This window comes from Seriola aureovittata, chromosome 9, assembly GCF_021018895.1.
Source record: "Seriola aureovittata isolate HTS-2021-v1 ecotype China chromosome 9, ASM2101889v1, whole genome shotgun sequence".
In the NCBI taxonomy this organism is placed as follows: Eukaryota; Metazoa; Chordata; class Actinopteri; order Carangiformes; family Carangidae; genus Seriola; species Seriola aureovittata.
Genome location: NC_079372.1, coordinates 28,648,241 through 28,654,623, shown reverse-complemented (window position 1 = coordinate 28,654,623; position 6,383 = coordinate 28,648,241). Strand labels below are relative to the sequence as shown.

The 6,383-nt window shown below is 46.1% G+C and overlaps 6 non-coding genes across 6 annotated transcripts; all 6 read right to left on the bottom strand.

The window, feature by feature from the left end:
- Nucleotides 1-887: 887 nt before the first annotated feature.
- Nucleotides 888-959, bottom strand: trnam-cau (transfer RNA methionine (anticodon CAU)). The gene has a single exon. It is a non-coding gene; the product is annotated as a tRNA-Met (tRNA).
- A 6-nt stretch (nt 960-965) lies between these two features.
- Nucleotides 966-1,038, bottom strand: trnar-ccu (transfer RNA arginine (anticodon CCU)). Its single transcript has one exon. It is a non-coding gene; the product is annotated as a tRNA-Arg (tRNA).
- Nucleotides 1,039-2,274: 1,236 nt separating this feature from the next.
- trnar-ccu (transfer RNA arginine (anticodon CCU)) lies at nt 2,275-2,347 on the bottom strand. Its single transcript has one exon. It is a non-coding gene; the product is annotated as a tRNA-Arg (tRNA).
- A 579-nt stretch (nt 2,348-2,926) lies between these two features.
- Nucleotides 2,927-2,999, bottom strand: trnar-ccu (transfer RNA arginine (anticodon CCU)). The gene has a single exon. It is a non-coding gene; the product is annotated as a tRNA-Arg (tRNA).
- Nucleotides 3,000-3,878: 879 nt separating this feature from the next.
- Nucleotides 3,879-3,951, bottom strand: trnar-ccu (transfer RNA arginine (anticodon CCU)). Its single transcript has one exon. It is a non-coding gene; the product is annotated as a tRNA-Arg (tRNA).
- Nucleotides 3,952-4,428: 477 nt separating this feature from the next.
- Nucleotides 4,429-4,501, bottom strand: trnar-ccu (transfer RNA arginine (anticodon CCU)). The gene has a single exon. It is a non-coding gene; the product is annotated as a tRNA-Arg (tRNA).
- Nucleotides 4,502-6,383: the final 1,882 nt, after the last annotated feature.

Below are 6,383 nucleotides of genomic sequence, written 5' to 3'. Positions count from 1 at the left end.
CATAGAAATCCACTGCTTAACTGCTCTAGGGTTTAAATTCAATCAAACTGGTCTGTACTGTTTAAGAGCTTCAGAGCAAACAGAGGCCACATTCAGAGATCTTAAAGCAGTTCAAAAACTCTCCTCCCTGAAAACTCACACGACCTGCAGCCCCGCGACTGATTACATGAAGTGAGAAAATACTGGAAACCTAAACATAACTTTAAAACAAGTGTTTTAAAAAAAAATGTGCGGACAAAAGCAAGACAGAGAAAACATGTTGGTCGTTGTATCAGAAAGTTGATGTAAAGTCAGGAAATGAAGCTACACACTCGATAGACAATAGAGCATCAGAGTTAATCGGGAAGTTTTAAAGATGCATTCAGGGACGCACAGCTCCCACAGCACGCATCCACTGCCCCACTCTGCTGTCAGTCACTACAATGACAATCCCTGGCTTAGAAAGCCAGCAGCTCCATTGTGGCTTCACATTCTGCCCTCTGACCATTTGTGTTAACATATAGAGTTCCACCACAAAGCAACAGGATGGGAGGTGCAAAAGTTTGATTCAGAAGAACCTCAACAAACATTAACTACTTTTCTTCTTTTCCCTCCTCTCCTCTCTGATCATGGACACAAGAGGCTGAGATGAGTTTCCTCTGAAGGGTGGCTGGGCTCAGCCTTAGAGAGTGTTAGGAGGTCTGACATCCACAGGGAGCTCGGAGTAGAGCTGCTGCCCCTTTCTACCAAAAGGAGACCATTGAGGTTGTTGGGGCTCCTTCCATTGGAGGTCTTTCAGACGTCCAACTGGTAGGAGGCCTTTGGGTGGACCCAAAGTAGCTTTGAGTACAGTCTGAGATGGTTTGCACAAACCAGTTGTACTTCAGGTAACCATGGTGTAAAACTGTTAGCAGAGGATGGTTTCGATCCATCGACCTCTGGGTTATGGGCCCAGCACGCTTCCGCTGCGCCACTCTGCTGTAAATCACCCCAGATGGGACTCGAACCCACAATCCCTGGCTTAGGAGGCCAGTGCCTTATCCATTAGGCCACTGGGGCTTCACATGCTGCTCCTGGCACGCCAAAGTGTTTGTGGCTATGGTGGTCATGGCTGTAAAACCCGGATGTAGGAGAAATTCAAGGAGGCCATGGAGAAGAACTTCTGGCCTCACATAGTCCCTGGTTTAACAGGCCAGTGCTTTATCCATTAGGCCACTGGAGCTCTTGTAAGGAGCACTTCTGTTGATGTGCAATAAGTTCCTCTACAAAACAACAGCATGAGAAACACAATCAGTCGATTTTTGTTCCGTCCCTCACCTACAGTCATGAGCTTTGGGTAGTGACTGAAAGATAAAGATCCTTTCTGTCAAAAGGAGACCATTGAGGTTGTTGGGGCTCCTTCCATTGGTGGTCTTCCAGACGTCCAACTGGTAGGAGGCCTTGGGGTGGACCCAAAGTAGCTTTGAGTACAGTCTGAGATGGTTTACACGAACCAGTTGTAGTTCAGGTAACCATGCTGTAAAACTGTTGGCCATGGACATTAAAACCCAGGTGTTGGAGGAATTCAGTGAAGCCACGGAGAAGAATTTTCAGCTGTCCTCACAGAGTCGTGGTCAGGTCAATGCTTTATGCATTAGGCCACTGGGGCGCTGAGGTTTTAAGGACCACTTCTGTTGATGTGCAATAAGTTCCTCTACAAAGCAATTTTATCATAAGCTATTTTATTTCTGTCAAAAGGAGACCATTGAGGTTGTTGGGGCTCCTTCCATTGGTGGTCTTCCAGACGTCCAACTGGTCACATTCTGCCCTCTGACCATTTGTGTTAACATATAGAGTTCCACCACAAAGCAACAGGATGGGAGGTGTAAAAGTTTGATTCAGAAGAACCTCAACAAACATTAACTACTTTTCTTCTTTTCCCTCCTCTCCTCTCTGATCGTGGATACAAGAGGCTGAGATGAGTTTCCTCTGAAGGGTGGCTGGGCTCAGCCTTAGAGAGTGTTAGGAGCTCTGACATCCACAGGGAGCTCGGAGTAGAGCTGCTGCTCCTTTCTACCAAAAGGAGACCATTGAGGTTGTTGGGGCTCCTTCCATTGGAGGTCTTCCAGACGTCCAACTGGTAGGAGGCCTTGGGGTGGACCCAAAGTAGCTTTGAGTACGATCTGAGATGGTTTACACGAACCAGTTGTAGTTCAGGTAACCATACTGTAAAACTGTTAGCAGAGGATGGTTTCGATCCATCGACCTCTGGGTTATGGGCCCAGCACGCTTCCGCTGCGCCACTCTGCTGTAAATCACCCCAGATGGGACTTGAACCCACAATCCCTGGCTTAGGAGGCTAGTGCCTTATCCATTAGGCCACTGGGGCTTCACATGCTGCGCCTGGCACGCCAAACTGTTTGTGGCTATGGTGGTCAGGGCTGTAAAACCCGGATGTAGGAGAAATTCAAGGAGGCCATGGAGAAGAACTTCTTGCCTCACATAGTCCCTGGTTTAACAGGCCAGTGCTTTATCCATTAGGATTAGGATCCTCACTCTTGTAAGGACCAGTTCTGTTGATGTGCAATAAGTTCCTCTACAAAACAACAGCATGAGAAACACAATCAGTCGATATTTGTTCCGTCCCTCACCTACAGTCATGAGCTTTGGGTAGTGACTGAAAGATTTACATACTTTCTGTCAAAAGGAGACCATTGAGGTTGTTGGGGCTCCTTCCATTGGAGGTCTTCCAGACGTCCAACTGGTAGGAGGCCTTGGGGTGGACCCAAAGTAGCTTTGAGTACAATCTGAAATGGTTTGTGCAAACCACTTGTCATCGATCATTTCAGAAGACTCTGTTGTACTTCAGGTAACCATGCTGTAAAATGGTTAGCAGAGGATGGTTTCGATCCATCGACCTCTGGGTTATGGGCCCAGCACGCTTCCGCTGCGCCACTCTGCTGTAAATCACCCCAGATGGGACTCGAACCCACAATCCCTGGCTTAGGAGGCCAGTGCCTTATCCATTAGGCCACTGGGGCTTCATGTGCTCCACCTGGCAGGCCAAAGAACTGGTGACCATGGACATTAAAACCCAGGTGTTGGAGGAATTCAGTGAAGCCACGGAGAAGAATTTTCAGCTGTCCTCACAGAGTCGCTGGTCAGGTCAATGCTTTATGCATTAGGCCACTGGGGCGCTGAGGTTTTAAGGACCACTTCTGTTGATGTGCAATAAGTTCCTCTACAAAGCAATTTTATCATAAGCTATTTTATTTCTGTCAAAAGGAGACCATTGAGGTTGTTGGGGCTCCTTCCATTGGTGGTCTTCCAGACGTCCAACTGGTCACATTCTGCCCTCTGACCATTTGTGTTAACATATAGAGTTCCACCACAAAGCAACAGGATGGGAGGTGCAAAAGTTTGATTCAGAAGAACCTCAACAAACATTAACTACTTTTCTTCTTTTCCCTCCTCTCCTCTCTGATCGTGGATACAAGAGGCTGAGATGAGTTTCCTCTGAAGGGTGGCTGGGCTCAGCCTTAAAGAGTGTTAGGAGCTCTGACATCCACAGGGAGCTCGGAGTAGAGCTGCTGCTCCTTTCTACCAAAAGGAGACCATTGAGGTTGTTGGGGCTCCTTCCATTGGAGGTCTTCCAGACGTCCAACTGGTAGGAGGCCTTGGGGTGGACCCAAAGTAGCTTTGAGTACGATCTGAGATGGTTTACACGAACCAGTTGTAGTTCAGGTAACCATACTGTAAAACTGTTAGCAGTGGATCGAAACCATCCTCTGCTAACAGTCCACGAACCAGTTGTAGTTCAGGTAACCATACTGTAAAACTGTTAGCAGAGGATGGTTTCGATCCATCGACCTCTGGGTTATGGGCCCAGCACGCTTCCGCTGCGCCACTCTGCTGTAAATCACCCCAGATGGGACTCGAACCCACAATCCCTGGCTTAGGAGGCCAGTGCCTTATCCATTAGGCCACTGGGGCTTCATGTGCTCCACCTGGCAGGCCAAAGAACTGGTGACCATGGACATTAAAACCCAGGTGTTGGAGGAATTCAGTGAAGCCACGGAGAAGAATTTTCAGCTGTCCTCACAGAGTCGCTGGTCAGGTCAATGTTTTATGCATTAGGCCACTGGGGCTCTGTGGTTTTAAGGACCACTTCTGTTGATGTGCAATAAGTCCATCTACAAAGCTATTTTATCATAAGCTATTTTATTTCTGTCAAAAGGAGACCATTGAGGTTGTTGGGGCTCCTTCCATTGGTGGTCTTCCAGACGTCCAACTGGTAGGAGGCCTTGGGGTGGACCCAAAGTAGCTTTGAGTACAGTCTGAGATGGTTTGCACAAACCAGTTGTACTTCAGGTAACCATGCTGTAAAACTCTTAGCAGAGGATGGTTTCGATCCATCGACCTCTGGGTTATGGGCCCAGCACGCTTCCGCTGCACCACTCTGCTGTAAATCACCCCAGATGGGACTCGAACCCACAATCCCTGGCTTAGGAGGCCAGTGCCTTATCCATTAGGCCACTGGGGCTTCACATGCTGCTGGTTGACTAGTCATCGATCTCATGGATGCAGCAGCTTGTCCACAGTGTGAAAAAGCTGTTTCTCAGCCATTTTGTCTGTGTGGATATTTCTGATCCTGCTTGGGGGAGGGTTGTGAACTGGGAGTGTCTAGCATGTGTCCCATCTCTCATGATTTCCATGGTTCATTAGTGAAGGCAGCTTGAGTGGATGTCAGTCACGTTTGGAAGTGGGGAGCTGACGATCGACTGAGCAGTTATGAAGATAGGATTTTATCTGTTACTCAAAACACCCAAGAGAGTGTTTAAGTTTGTAAGTTGGCAACTTATCAACAAAAAAATTCCCTCTCTTGTGACTTATTGTCACTTTATTGTAAACTCAGTAATTCTGTCCATGTTGGGATCCTGCAGGAATGATCCAGCAGTTGGGCTTCTGGCAGGTTTCGATCAGATCCTCTCAGATTAATCTGCTCTTATTAATCAGTATTAAGTAATATATTGAGGGAGTGCCAATCAGCTTATCATGTTTAAAGATTTATTGCTTCCTCTGCATTGTATCATTGTAAATTGACTTTTAAGCTTTGGACTGTTGGTCGGACAAATCAAGGATTTTGGAGAGATTTTTTATTTAAAGTTGCAGCCTCAGTCACAAATGCTGTTCATCAAACATTATTCCAACAAGCAGCAGAAATGTCGAATTACAACCAGCTGACAGCATTTCAGATGAGTGTGGATCGACTGTGACTGATGGAGTCTCCACATCACAACAAAGTGGAGATCAGTGAAAATGACAGCTGCTTTTGTAAGAAGGAAACAAGACAAAGGTGGGTAAGGAATGAAAACACACTGTGCCCTTAAGAAAACCTATTGTTTGTCATGCTTAGTTAACCAGTATCTGTTCTGCCAGTGATTAAGCAGGCCTCCCATTCACTCTCCTGTGGTGTAATCATAAATTAACAAGAACAACTGTGACCAGGCTGAGACAGCGACTAATCTAATCATACAAGACATAAAACACAGATAAGATGGCGCTAAGACGCTAACTGCTAATGAATATATCACTGTATGCACTGCAGTCCAAACAAATGAGAGTACAGACGAGCATTAACCTTTTCCTTTGTGTTCATGTAGCATGCCGTACTGTATATACCTGTAAGTCAAACTAACATGTTGGTTTCCTTCTACACAAATGTCTTGACTGAGTGTGATTGACAGTAAAACTAACTCACTCTGTAAATGATAAAACAAGCACGAAACACATGACATCTCTAACTTCTATCACTTCTGTTTCCAGCTGTGCGCACCAAACAGTCTGGTACTTTGCCCCCTCCCTCCACAACAGTGTCCACTTGTCTTATCTAGATTTCTCTTCAAGGTCTTAAGATCCCGTGCTGGAGCGGAGAATCCTCTGTGTGGGATCTGTAAATTAAACCTTACCTTCATCAGTCCGCTGAACTGCTGCAGAGGAAATAACAGCGTTTGGCTCGGTACCATTCGGAGCCTCTTGGATCTGATGCAAAGCTCTACAGCAGGTTCAGCTTGAAGCCCAGGGACCACTGCTCATGTGCAGGATTAATACTTAATGAAGGGAGACGTGCCATCTTATCACTAGGTGAACTTTTTTTGAAGTTTAGGTGGAAGATTTTCAACACAACCGGGACCAGAGAGACACTCAGAGTTGGATCTGTTTCCTCTGAACCAGAACAACAGATAAAAGACATCGGGACAGAGGACAAGACATTTCATTTCACATTACACAAACCTGCCTGGTTAATGTCAGGGCTTCAGTAGCTTCCTGGATTTTATTAAACACCAGAAACATTTGGAGTTTGGAATAAAAACCTTTTTTTGATAAAGCTGGAACACACAAGGTAATTATAATTTATTAGCAAA